The sequence below is a fragment of the Pteropus vampyrus genome, unplaced genomic scaffold (assembly GCF_000151845.1).
Source record: "Pteropus vampyrus isolate Shadow unplaced genomic scaffold, Pvam_2.0 Scaffold470, whole genome shotgun sequence".
Taxonomy (NCBI): domain Eukaryota; kingdom Metazoa; phylum Chordata; class Mammalia; order Chiroptera; family Pteropodidae; genus Pteropus; species Pteropus vampyrus.
In genome coordinates, this window is record NW_011889251.1 from 781,773 (window position 1) to 796,863 (window position 15,091).

Below are 15,091 nucleotides of genomic sequence, written 5' to 3' on the forward strand. Positions count from 1 at the left end.
GGCTAAAAGACTGGCTTTGTGATAGTTTAATTCAATTGAGCAGGATTCTCTGAGCATCTGGTATACCCAAGCTAAGCACAGTGGTAGATATGATGATGTTGAAAATAATCCCAGTCTTGAGGAGCCCGCAATTGTCATACTAACAGACAAGCGATGTGGTTTCTTGCATATGCTTGCATGCAAAATTGAATTAGAATACAGGGGTCTAAAAGAGAAGCAATGGAATACACCATGGAATACTAGGTAACCACTTCAATGACAAATATGTTGGCTACGTTGAAGTACTAAGCTTGTAAACAAAATACAGCAATTGAACAAGGCAGAGACCACACCAGAGACAGCTGTGCGGGGTTCTCAACCAAAATCAGAAGACTTTGAACAGCAAGGATTTACCTGTTTGGTATTCCATAGTGTTCTTCCTGTAAAATTGCTTAGGTTCATAATCAAAATAAGTGGTCTAGGAAACAAGTGCTATAGAACTGTGGAGGATAAAGTGGTCATGGAAAAATGAGACAACAACTGGTGGACATTGATGGATGGGTAAAATTCACCCAAACCAAAGAGGGTGGGGAACATTCCAGAGAAAATAGCATATGCAAGAGTTCAGAGGCAGGAATGTGTAGATTGTAACAAGGCATAGTGAGGAATCCAGTTTAGCTTGGAAAAGTAGATGTAGATCCTGATGTGAAGGCTTACATGCCAACCTAAGGTATCTGGATTCTATTTTATAGGCCGGGGAGCATTCCTGAGGGTATTGGTCAGCAATTCTCATTAATCTTCACATTTGTGAGGATTAAATGAGTTAATCTAGGTACATTCCTTAAATCAGAGCTAAATGTTTGTTTATTATTATTATCATCATCTTTGTGACTGGTCTCCCAAATACACCACACGTCTCTTGAGGGCAGGGATTCCATTTTGCAGAGGAGGGAAGTAGGGGGTGATCAGCTAATTCAGACTCAAGGGGTCAACGAAGCCTTCTCAGTGTAAAACATGGCTTCTCTGAGACCGTGAAGACATTAATCAGGCGTGAAGAAGGGTGGTATCTGGAGTAGAGATTGAGGGGAGGAAAAGGAGATTGTTCCAGGCAGAGAAAACAGCACAAAGGAAAGCCCAAAGGGGAGAGGCAGGATGTGAAACCAAAAAAGTTTAGCTACCATCTTTTGAGAAGTTTTCTGCTTTAAAAGCAAATGACAAAGTAGTTATAGGAATGTTGCAGAATACAAGGTTAATATACAAAAGTCAGTCACTTTCTTATGTATTAGCCCTGAAAAAAGTGAAATTTGAAATTAAAAACACATTATCGTTTACATCAGCGCCCCTCAAAATGAAATACTTAGGTATAAATCCAGCAAAATATATAAAAAATCTACACGAGAAAAACTACAAAACTCTGATGAAAGATAGCAAAGAAGAGCTAAGTAAATGGAGAGATATTTCATGTTTGTGAATAGAAAGATGTCATTTCTTCCTAACTTGATCTATACATTCAGTGCAATCTCAATCGAAATCTCAGCAAGTTATTTTGTGGATATTGACAAACTGATTGTAAAGTGTATATGGAGAGACAAAAGTCCCTTAATAGTTAACATTGAAAGAGAAGAACAGAGTCAGTGGATTGATTTTGGTCAAGACTTTCTACAAAGCTATAGTAATCAAGAAAGTGTGATATTGAGACAATTTGGCGAAAGACAGAGGGGAGGGTGTTGGGGCTCTGGGAGAAGGGGGTGAAGTATTAAAGAAGTACAAATTAGTAGTTGATAATTGGGCACAAGGATGGGGAGTATGGCACAGGGAATGCAGTTAGCATTAATATGATGGCTAACTGGAGGGCCAAGGGAGGGAGGGAGCAATTGGGGGAATCGTTTTGTGAACAATATAGATGTCTAACCAATGTATTGAAACTAATTTAAATAAATAAATTTATTGAAAAAAAGAAAGTGTAGTATTGAGAATGAATAGACAAAAAAAAAAATCAGTGGAACAGAACCCACATAAATATAATCAACTGATCTTTGACAAAGGAACAAAGGCAATATGATGGAGCAAAGACAGTTTTTTCAACAAATCGTATTGGAACAACTGAATATCCACATGCAAAATAAAAAAAAAAAATCAATATTGGCATAGACCTTAGACCCTTCACAATTATCTCAAAATGGATGATAGATCTAAATGTAAAATGCAAAGCTATAAAACTACTAGAAGGTAACACCAGAGAAAATCTAGATGACCCTGTGTTTGGTAATGACTTTCTAGATGCACCACCAAAGGCCCAATCTAGGAACTGTACTTCATTAAAATAAAAAACTTCTAAATTTTCTAATCACAAAAAAAGAAATGGTAATCATGTAATGTGATATAAGTGTTAACTAACATTATTGTGGAAATCATATTGCAATGTATAAATATATCAAATCAAAACCTTGAACAACTTAAACTTACACAATGTTATATGTCAATTATGCCTTAACAAAAACAAAAAACCTAAACAAAAAACTCCTAAAAACTTCTGCTCTGTGAAAGACAATGTCAAGAAATGAGAATACAAGCCACAGATTGGGAGAAAATATTTGCAAAAGACACATCTGATAAAGTATTGTTATCCAACATACATAAAGAACTCTTAAAACCCAAAAATAAGAAAAGGAACGATCTGATTTTAAAATGGGCAAAAGACCTGAAGAGATACCTCACCAAAGACTAGATACAGATATCAAGTAGCACATGAAAATTGTTCGACATCATATGTCATTAGGGAATTGCAAAATGAAACAATGAGATACCATTACACATCTATTAGAATGGCCGAAATCCAGAACGCTGACAATACCAAATGCTGGCAAAGATGTGGAGCAACAGGAACTCTAATCATCGATGGTGAGAATGTAAAACGGTACAGTCACTTTGGAAGATAGTTTGGTGGTTTCTTACAAAACTAAACGTAGTCTTATTATATGGTATTATACTTGTTGGTAGTTACAAAGACCAAATAAACTAAAAACTTATGTCCATGCAAGAACTTGCACAGGATGTTTATAGCAGCTTTATTCATAATTGCCAACGCTTGGAAGTAACCAAGACGTCCTTCAGTAACTGAATGGGTAAATAAACTGTGGTGCATCCAGACAATGAAATATTATTTAGTGTTAAAAAGAAATGAGCTAACAAGCCACAAAAAGGCATGAAGGAATCTTAAATGTATATTACTAAGGGAAAGAAATCCATCTAAATAGGCTACACACTCTATGATCCCAACTATATAACATTCTGGAAAAGGCAAATCCATGAAGACAGTAAAAAGATCAGTGGTTGCCAGGGGGTGGGATGAATAGGCAGAGCACAGAGGATTTTTCAGGCAGTGAAACTATTTTGTGTGATACCATAATGGCAGATACATGTCATTACACATTTGTCAAAACTGATAGAATGTACAACACCAAGAGTGAATGAACCCTGACATAAACTTTGGACTTTGAGTGATAATGGTGTGTCAGTGTAGGTTCATCAACTATAACAAATGCTTAATTGTGGAGAGGCATATTGACAGTGGGGAGGCTATGCGTATGTAGGTAGGGGGTATGGAGAATCTCTGTATTTTCTGCTCAGTTTTGTTGTGAACCTAAAACTTATCTAACAATAAAGTTTATTAACTAAAAAAAAAAAAAATCAAATGAAAATTATGAAACTGTGTTTGTGCTATATGATCTCTCATTAAAATGTATCTTGTGTTCTCCATAGGTCTCCTAGGCATGTCTATGGTAGACAGCCCTGAATTAGAAGTGCACAGCATGATGAACACAAGGTAGAAATGAGCTACCAGGACTTGCTAAGAAACCTTGGTTCCTGTCCTGCTCAGCCACTAATAAGCTCTGTGGCTTCAGATAGGTCTCAGACTCTTCCCTCCACCCCTCATTGTGGCCAAGTTTCTTCCGCTCTAACAGAGAGTTTAGATGGACTATCCCCTCAGCAAGGCCCCTTTCAGTGTTCATGTCCTGTGCCTGTGCCAAAGAACTTGGGAGCTCTGGCTCTCTGATACCTTCACTTGAGAAAAGGGCCTTGGAGATCAACCTCCAAGGGCTCGGCCAAACTCAGAGGTCCAGCCATAATTCATCAGGCATGACAAGCAAGAGACCAGAAAAATCCCAAAGGATGAAGGGGTCCGTTTGGCCAGCTGGGGTCTGCCATGCCTGGGACTTCTAAGTAACTCAGATATATGTGCTCTACCCAAACAAGTGGATCCTAGGCCCCTATAACCAGGTGGCTTGGTGCTACAACAGCAGTCCTGTTGGTCTTTTTCCCATAGTGCTGGCTGCCAACAGGGCTAGCTGGAAAGTCTGGGACCATGTCCTGTGCTGAGGACTCTCCACTTCAGAATGTCAAGAGGACTCGGAGAAGAGAAGACAATGAGCAAACTGGGCCCGGTCCTGCCCTGCCCAGGATCACTGGGATGGGTGAGTGAGGTCTCGTCCCGCCTTCCATTGCCACCTCCCATTACCCTGTAGGCAGGCACTGAAGGGAATCCTCGAGAGGCCCATGACCCTGGGTAGGGGAAGGGCCCTGGCTGTCTGGGCTCCAGCATCTCTGGTGGATTTCCATCTCTTCTGATCAGAACTGAACTCTCTTTAATAAAATATCTTGGTGCTTAATTAATTTGGTTCTGACAAGAATAAATCTTTTTGGTTTGAGAAGCAATATCAAAAGTGCAGAATTTCTGGTAAACGGGAAAAAGGAAAAGCCTGAATATTTTTCTCAAGGGCAATGAATTATGCCTTCCTTGTTGTGTCCTACAGACAAAATTACTCAATCGGCTTGTTCTGTTTTAATTAACCCAGCTAATAACTTCCCTGCTGGATTCTCTTGTTCATAACTTCTTGGTTTCACATAATAACGTGTTTGTTTCTTCCTTTGTGTTCTAATGAAATGATAATAACCTTCCCTGGCATTCATTTCATCCTTAATATCCGGAGATTTCATTAATATAAACCTTCTTTCCATCTGCTCTTGCTCCCTTTTAAAGGAAATACTTCTGTGTTCTTTTTACTTGTCTTCTTTGGGGAGGCTCAGCTAATCTGTTCTTTCCTCCAGAAAGAATATTTCTGTAAGGCTTCCTTGGGCCGACGGGGCTTGGCACAGGTTCCATCAGCCACCTCCCTTCCAGGGCCTCACTGATGTCTCTTTGCTGTTGCTTTTGGGACAAAGACCATTGCTCACTTGGAGTCTATCTCTTCAAGGAAGGCAAGGACACTAAGCTGCTAACACCTTTTTTGGGCAGGCTCAAGGTACAAGAGTGAAAATGACACTGGTGTGGGGATCTTGAGAAGAGGCAGTGACTGCTGCCCTAGGGCCTGCACAACTCTTGGGACAGTAGTCTATGTTAAGACCAGGGGCAGACCACAGGGAAGGCAGTGGGAGGCAGGAAAGAGAGGCTAGCCCGAGGTCAGGAAGATGTAAGACTAACCAACGTATTGAGATGAAGTAGGGACGTGCGGCCTGTCAGTTCATCAATTACTTTCACCGTCTGGTTATCTTCTTTCATGTTTTCTTGGTCAAGAGCTAAATCTTGACTACAAACCAGTGTCAAGGTAGAAAAATTCCTACGGAGTGAGTCCTGGGTTCAAATAATGCCGCACTGAAGAATCTACTGGGTGACCACCTGCACCACACGACTCAGCACTTTCTTGTATGCAGTCTTCTGCTCTTGTAAGTGTGGTGGGGGGAGCCCACCTCTGCCCTCAAGAGTTTCTGTACCAGTGGGAAACTGAGACAATGCTCCCCGAAACACTAACCACCCCAGATTCCAAAGGCTGGTTCCCACTGAACGTACCTAACTTGACGGTCATAGGAAGGGAAACTTTCTTGCAGTCAAGTGGCTGGGAAAGGCTTCTGCTGTTCCCTGGTGAATATTTATTTTGATTTCTACTACCATCTAGGCTAGTAGCTTCTCTAGGGCTCCTATTCTGTAGCTAATCTACTCTCCTGGAGTCAGGCACACGGACCAACTGATTGAGGGGAAAAGCACAAGCCTTTCAGCAAAACCAAGCCAGGGAAGAACTGCCTACAGCAAGGCTTCTGAGGTCTGTTAGAGGACCTCTGCAGGGACAGAGAGCTTCGGCGAAGATGGCAGGGCACGATTCTGGTCCATCTTCCCACAACTACCTGGCCAGTACAGCCTGGCAGGCTCTACCTCTCCACCCGCTCTGCAGGGTCTTCTAAGCAGCCATCCATGGATGCAGGGAGGCTGCTCCTGTCATGTGGCAGGGCCCATTCTGGCTCCCCAGGGAACCTTTACCTTGTTTCTTTCCACTTCATATGCACCCCTGCCACATGCACCCAGCAGGCACAGCAAAGGTGGCCATTGCAGCCTCTGAGTCATCCCATTACCCTTAACATGGCAGCAGGGTGTGGGGAGAGCATGGGGTCTTCCTCAAACACAGAAATAGAATAGGAGAACTTTTAGCCCCACAACACAGTTACTTCTTCAGGTCCCCAAGAGATAATGTGCCACATTACACATGCTCTGGCTGCTCTGCTAGGGTCAGTACGCATGGGTGTGGGCATCTTGGCTCCCTGCATTTAACAGCTGCCTCTGCACTTTCTGAGGCTGGCACGGGTGTCAGTCAGGAAGGATGACATTACAGAGGCAGCTGGGGAGGAAGCACTAAAGCACGGGTCCTCCGCAGAGAACGGTGCACACAGCACGGGCATGGCCATGCTTGGCCACATATGCTCGTACAAGCCTGACTCTGGACAGCCCTCCAAAGTAGCCACCCCTTCCTGATTCTTCCTGCTTCCCAGACCCCCGGCTGGCTGCAGTGAGTGATGCTGCCGTGCTTACAGCCTCAGAAGCCTGGCCTCTGGACGCATGGTCTGTTCAGAGGTGCACTGCCGAGCAGGAATGAGCAGGGTCCCTGCACAGCAATACCTCTGGGCAGGAAAACAGTCTGTGCTGTTCTGCTTCCTTACTTCATAGGCTAGAAGTGGTCAGCCTCCAGCCTCCAGGCTCAGGCAAGCTTGCCTCTAGCCTAAAGGTGATAAATGAATGCTCAGTAAACCCCTCTAGGAATGGAACCCCCACTCCCTCTCTTTTGGGAAATCTGATCTTATCACTTATAACTCTCCTTCCATCCCAAAGTGGATACAATGGGCCCCATCTATGAGGCATATCATCTGAACTTAACTTCCAAGCATGTTCCATCCAGACCTTCCACCAGGAGTTGGACACAGCACTCTCTGTGACCATGGAAGGAAGAAAAGCTGCCTGGCTCCTGAGAGGGTGGAGCTCAGGGCCATGTGCCAGCCACCCACGACCAGCACTTTCTTGTTGTGATGTCTCTACTACAGTCTAACTTTAGTGTCTTACGCAGAGTCAAGATCCTCACACGGTCCTGTTCTAAGAGGCCAAGAAGAACCTAATAAAAGGATGTGGTACCTGGCAAGGGTCACAGCTGCCTCTCCGGGAGACCATACTGAGAGAGCATGCGAGTGGGAGTAGCAGTCTCTTTCCCTCCTCCCCACTGTGGTTATTCTTGGCTCATTCTGGGCCCAGATGCCTCACCCCTGCCCTATTGCCCCATCTTATTTGGAACCTCCACTGCAGTGAGTCCCAGACAGCTACTCTCCCCCTTCCTCCCCTCACCCTACCTTTAATCTCCTTCCTGTACCTGAAGCCCTCCAGTTCCCTGAGTAGAGGCTGTGGGATTGCTCTTCAAAGAACACACCAGACAGGAAAATGAAAATTACAAAAAAGAAATCTGGCAAAGGGTACAGGACAAGTTTTGAATAATATCTGGCCCCACTTTCTTCTCATCCCATGTCCAAAGAAAACCATCCCCAGAATTACTTCACTGGCCTCAGAGAGGATGGCTACTAGCTCACAGCTTTGCCTACCCTCTCTGCTGGAGGCCAAGGTGCAGACTTTACAGAGATTCAAGGCATGTCCCTGCTTTGTCCCCTGTCCTAGAAAAAGCTTCTCTGTCTTAGAAAATGGAACCATCTCGGTTGTCACGCTATTACCCCATGGTATGCCTTGCAATCCTCCACTACTGGCCAAAGAGCTCCCTCGCCATCAGTCAGCCCCCCATAGCCAATGCTCACATGACTGGTGCAGCTATTATGACAAAGCAGGAAAGACAACAAGATGAGCATGAGTGACTGGGTCCTGAGTCCCATCACTGAGCTATGGGAATTGCCCATTTTATGGCAACAAAGCCAGCCATCCTGACAGTCTTCCCAGGATCTCCACTTTCCTGCAGCAATGAACACCATGGGTCACCTGCTCCCTGAAAGTTTCCCCTCCCATGTCCTGTTCTCCCAGGGTGCTCTCCCAGGGCACTCTCCTGGATCGCCTAGCTTTCTAGAGGCTATTTCTTTCTCTCCTCCGCTGTCGGGCTATTCCTTTTTCTTTCACTCTGTACATATAAGTGCTTCTCAGGACTCTGGCCTTGGCTTATTCATCTATCACTTATTCCTCCCTTCCAGAGCATATAAGCCCTGCTCAGGGCCAGGTACTGGGCTGGACCTTGGCCACTTATTTCACACTCCCCGTTCAAAGACTTCCACAACCCCCACAGTAATAACTACTGCTTCTCCTAGGATAACTCAAATCTTCAATTCTGAGCTTTTCTGTTGGTCAACCCTGTGGTCTTAACTCTAGCTGGATACCTGACCCCAGGAGATGAAGCTCAGACACTACAAATGGCACCGAACATCATCTCCTAGAGCCTGCTCCTTCTGGTTCCTGACTCTCTGACTTCTATTACTTGTCTCAGCATTTTCTTGGCCACCGGAGCTGAAAAATCGAGTTGTTTTTGACTGACAGCTTGGCATCGCATCCAGTCACTGGTTGTGTCTGGCTACTTCCGCCTGCACTGTGCTCCTCTAACACATCTGCCCCTTCCTGGCTACTCTTTCTTATCACTACCACCACTCCCAGCTTCCCCCTTTCATCCTGGCTCTCTGGTCTACCACCCCCAAAAAGTCCTGCACAAAGCTGCTGGATTAATCTCTCCAAAAAAGCTTTTATGTTGCCCCTTCTCTGCTTAAAAGCCTTTTAAAGTTTTCTATCAACTCTCAAGTAGTGTCCAAATCCTGTGGCCTGCCACTTAAGGTATTCATAGTGTGTCTTTTCTCATTGTTCTGGCCTAACACACCCTCCTTCTTTCCCGTATTGCTTATTCTGGCCCCAAGGCTCTTTATGCCACCTCTGTTATTCTTACACCTACCCATCCCTAAAGAACAGATCAGATATTGCCTCCCTCCAATGCCTTCATTAAGCACATCATGCCTTCTGCTACAATGATTCCTGTGACCTCATTGCCCTGACTAGACCATAATCTTTAACTTACAGGGATCTTTTCTCCTTTCTCATTGTATTCCTAGCACTTAACACAGTGAGTGTTCATTATGCTTTGTCAGATGAATGAAGATATAATTCCTGCTTCCTGGGGAAGGCAAGAGAATAAATGAGATTGGGTGTGGGCTATGAGTTCTTCAGAAGGATGGTGTGATGAGTGGTCACAGTTGTACAGAAATGTCTGCCAAACAGAGAAGCCACACTTCCACTTGAGTATCAAGGAAATGGTGCCCTAGGAAGCTATTTGTGTTTTTCTCTAAATGTTTTTAAGCAAAGGATTGCTTCTCCCCTTTGTCAAAAGACTGGATACCATAACTTCTCAAGGACCCCTCCAACACTCAGGCTGGCACCTCACAAGTCCCTTACACACCAACCCTCCCATCAGCTGCTGGGTCACTTTGTCAGTGAGAGGAGTTATTTCCATATTCCGGTCAATTCTGACTCTACCTTAGGGACAAAGGAAGAAAATCACTACCTGGGATATTCACTGCTCATTTGTTGGAATACATGATGGCACTTAGGGTGAGCCATTCTAACCTAATTCTTAACTCAAGACATCCCCTCCAGCTTCAGAGAGGGCTTCTGTACAAACATGTTTACGTGGTTGTTCGTAGGACAAACTAGGATTAGAACATTTTCCCATAGCACCCTGTCCCTTCTCTAAATTTCTCCCACTCTGAGTCAGGACTGGATTTATTCCCTCTCAGACCTAAAGCAAAGAACCAGCTTAAAGCATAACTGGCCTCTTTCTACAGATTTGCTGTATTGTGCTTTCCCTGAGGAAGCAGGGTAAGTGAATTGAAAAGAAGGTTTTCCCTTCCAATTTGCTGATGTTGGAGTAGACCAAAGGACTAAGCAGCAAAGAGGCAATCACGTCTATGAGACACTGAAAGCAAGACGTTTCCTAAAGAATCCCTGCAAAGAGATGCTGTATGTTTTAGCCATGTGTAGAGTATATTTGGAAAATGATTCAACAAAGAGAATCAAACCCCTCTTGGTCTCAGAAACAGAAAGGGAGCAGAGTTCATTTCAAACTTGAGACAGGTTTTCTTTAGTTTGTGTTTATTCTCCTGGTGGGAGGTCTGCTTTCCATCTCTACAGAATACACTTCTGCTTCTGATGATAAAGTGCATGCCTCACTGGCTTCTATATCCTTACTGTCTACTGCTGGCCCTGCTCAGGGCTCCGCTTGACAAAAATGGCTGAAGAAAACTCACCAGGGGTAACAATGGCCCTGTGGGATACCAAGTAGAGGTTCAGGGCATGGCAGCTCTTGGGTAGATGGAAAGGGTACCTCAGGCTGAAGCAAGACAGGCAGGCTGTGGGCTTCTATCTGCAGTGACAAAAGGTTTGTGGAGAATGTGGGGCCACTGGACACCAACCAAAGAACCGAATTATCTGGGTCTATTCAACATGGTGACAGCCAGACTGATAGTCAGCAAGAGCAAGAAGTTACAAGTCCAACTGAATTAAAACCCAAGGACACGTGGGCTTTGAGTCAGATGAACCCCAGTTTGAATGTTAACCTAGTCATTCATTCTCACTAGCTGGTAATTGTGGATTCACCATCTAACCTTGCCGAGTCTTTTCTCATATGTAAAACAAGGAAAATGGTAACTACCTTACAAGCTGTTGTAAATTTGAGATAAAATGATAGTGTAAAGTGCCCAGGATAAGACGTGTCACACAGAAGGAACTCAATTTGCTGATAGACTAGAGGAAAAACATAATCTCAATCTTGAAGGAGTTTAAGCATTCAAATTATGGTAGACCTAATGGTGAAAGATTAAATTCTTTTTCTTTAAGATTGGTAATAAAATCTAGAATAAGGCAAGGATGTCTTTCTTATCACTTCTATTCAGCATTGAACTGGAGGTCCTACCCAGTGTAAAAAGGCAAGAGGAAAAAGGGTATACAGATTGGAAAAGCAAAGTAAAACTCTCTTTATTCATAGATAACAGCGTTGTCTATGTAGAAAATCCTAAGGAATCTACAAAAAAGCTACCAGAACTAATAAGTGAGTTTAGCAAGATTATAGGATTTATTACCATTATACAAAAATCAAACATGTTTCTATATTCTAGCAGTGATTACCCAGGGCACAAAGGAACTTGTTGGGGTAATGAGAATATCCTATAACATGAATGAAATTTAAACAATATCATTAGTGTAAAAAAGATGAAAAACTTAGGGGGAAATTTGATAAAAGATGTATAAAACTACACACTGAAAATTATGAAACGCTTGAGAAAAAGTAAGATCTAAATAAAAGGAGAGATATGTTGTGTTCATGGATCGGAAGACTCAATATTGTTAAGAAGTAAATTCTTTCTAAATTGATCTACTGATGCAATGAAATCCTAATCAAAATCTCAGCAGGCTTTTTAGTAGAAATTGACAAGCTGATTCTAAAATATATGTGGAAATACAACGGAACCAAAATAGCTGAAGCAATTTTGAAAAGGAAGAAAAAAGCTGGAAACCTTTCCCCACTTGATTTATTATAGACTCATTTTTATAAACTTATTATAAAGCTATTATAATCAAGATAATGTGATAGTGGCACAAAAATAGACATGTAGATCAACACAACACAATAGAGCATCCAGAACTACACATGTATGATCAACTGATTTTTAATAAATGTCCTAAGGCAATTCCAGGAATTCTTGGGGGGAAAAGAATAAGCTTTCCAACAAATGGTGTTACAATTGGATAACCATATACCAAAACAAACAAACGAACAAACAAACAAACAAAAAACACAAAAAAACTTGACCCTTGCCTCACATCATAGACAAAAATTAACTAAAAATGGGCCATAGACCTAAATGTAAGAGCTAAAACTAAAAAAACTTCTAAGAAATAAACATATAAAAAATTTCTTAGTCACCTTGGGTTTGGCAAAGATTTCTTAAACAGGACTCAAAAATATGAAATATAAAAAAAATTAATTGGACTTCAATATAAAAACTTTTGCTCTTCTAAATAGTGCTATGAAAATGAAAAGGCAAACCATAGATTGAAAAAAATGTGCAAAACATATTTGATAAAGGAATTATGTCTAGAATACATAAAGAACTCTTAAAGTAATATAAAGACAAACTACTCAATCAAAAAATGAGTGAAAGAGTTGAACAGACAATTTACCAAAAAAGATATACCAATGGCAAATAAGCATATGGAAAGATATTTAATATCATTGGTCATCAGGGAAATGCAAATTAAAACTACATTAAGATACTACTATAAACCCAATAAGTTGTTCAAAGTTAGAAAGAATGATCATAGAAAATGTTGAGGAGGATGTGGAACAACTGAAGCGGTCATGGACTGCTGCTGGGAAGAGTAAAATGATACAGTTTGGTGATTTCTTAAAAAATTAAATATACACTCCAAACACCATCCTTCCATGCCCCTCCTAGGCATTTATCCAAGAAAAATAAAGACATGTCCACACAAAGACTTGTAATCGCAAGTGTTCACAACAGTTTTAATTGCCTCAAACTAGAAACAGTCAAAATGTCCATCAACAGGCAAATGGATAAACACCTAGTGGTATATCCACACAATGGAATACTACTTAGCAATAAAGAAGAAACATGATACACGCAACAAGGATAAATCTCAGAAACATTATGCTTAGCAAAAGACACCAGACACAAAAGAATACATACTTTGTGATTCCATTTAAATTAAATTCTAGAATAACAAATTTAATCTGCAGTGACAAAAAGCAAGTCAATGATGGCTTGGAGCAAGAGGGAATGTTTTCGGGTAATGGAAATGTTCTATATAACATGATAGTTGTAGTGTGTGACATGGCTGTATACATTCAACAAAACTCACAGAATTATATCCTTAAAATTAATGAAACTTATGTAAGTAAATTCTATCTCAATGAAAAAAAAAAAAAGGTGAGGCAGCTCTATCTGATATATATGGAATACACTCCAAAGTTTATAGTAAGTGGAAAGAAAAACTAGGTGCAGAACTATGTATATAGTATGCTATCATTTGTGGGGGAAAAAGAAAACATATACGTATGTCCCATAGAGGCAGAGACTGTCTCTTCTAGAGAATGTAATAGCGAAAATATAATAGTGGTAACCTCTAGAAAGAAGGATTCAGTGTCTGGAGTCTGAAATAGGCAGGGGACTTTATTTTCTATCATGCATTTTGGACTTCCTGCCATGTACATCTGTTTAAAGATCACTGATGTAAAGAGGAACAAGATGCCGTGGAAGATAGAAGAACATCTATCTTACATCGGTGATGAGTGTCGGTAAATATTTCCTTGGAAAAGTTATATCTAAGCTGTGAAAGTGGGGAAGAAGAGAAAGAGCATTCTAGGAAGAGAGCATGTGCAAAGATCCCAAGGGAAAAAAGGGGACATTAGGTAACTGCAGAGTAGTTCCGTAGAGCTAGAACATTAAAGGACAAATATGAGGTTGGGAAAATAGGTGAGAGCTATGTTTTCATCTTGTAAGCTGGAGGTCAGCAAGATTTTTCTATAAAGGGCCAGACAGTAAGTATTTTATTTTATGTATTATTATTATTTTTTTCCTGCCTACAGCACTTGGTATTCCTAGGTGGTCTCCCATCCAAGTACTAACCAGGCCCGACCCTGCTTAGCTTCCGAGATCAGACGAAATCTGGCACATTTAGGGTGGCATGGCTCTACAGACAGTAAATATTTTAGACTTCGTGAGCCAAGAGTCAAAATCAAAGCTATGCTGTAGGTACTTCTATAAAGGAAAAAATTAATTTCTACAATTTTTATTGATGAAATATAAAATATAATAATTGAGTATAATATTTGGTAATATAGGTCTACTAATGGGAATAATGGGAGTTCCTTTTTTGGGGGGGGAATAACATTTCACTGAATTTCCTGTCATCAAAATTGATTGCAAACGTTTGTTCACCTCTTAGTGCTGATCTGTGGTGAGATTTTATTTATTTCATCTTGGAAAATATCTTTTCACACAGATAAATACTGCCAAATATTGATATCGATCCATGAACATATGATTTTAATTGAGCATATTCACACTTGAAAGGTATTTATAGAATTCTACTAGATTCTTCTCTTGATATTTGCCTTTTAGCCTGTCATTACATTGGAGATTAATCACTTCCAGCTGACGGCTAGGTGGAAGCTCCTCAACCACACAGTTAAATAAATTTTGAAATATGGAAATTTCCTTTGCACTTGCATCAATGTTGGAAAAAACACAGATAAAACCATCGTTTGAGCTCAGAATACTTCTCTTCATATTTCTGTGGAAATGGAGATTCTGCTTATTTCAACTTCTGACAGCATGGGAAGTATAGAAAGCAGCTTGACATTACTTGTGATTCAAACAACATTAGTTGTAGTTGAGATTATTTTACCTCAATATAAGTTTCATAAGTAAGCATTGCTTTGTCTTGTAATTTTAGGTTTGATTCATTAATAAATATAGCAAGTCTGCAGCAAAAGCTAAATTCCAAAGACATTTACATTTGATGATAGTGCTAGAGGGTAGTTTTCTCATTCAGAAAAATTTCTATCTCAGCTCTGAGCTCAAAAAAAATCACAATATATAAAACTTTACTACTATTAAGCCATCGAAATGCTGTATTGTTGAAGAAGTTAACATATTCAACTCTTATTCCTAACAAAAAGTCACAGAACTGTCAATGATTAAGTTTCCAAGAGTACATCTATCTATAAATTATATATATATATGT

At 41.0% G+C, this 15,091-nt stretch overlaps 1 protein-coding gene and 1 pseudogene across 5 annotated transcripts in view; both read right to left on the reverse strand.

The window, feature by feature from the left end:
- The window catches only part of NRG2 (neuregulin 2), a 168,931-nt gene that overhangs the window by 62,873 nt on the left and 90,967 nt on the right, over positions 1–15,091 (reverse strand). The window lies entirely within an intron of this gene.
- LOC111732570 lies at positions 13,923–14,043 on the reverse strand (annotated as a pseudogene).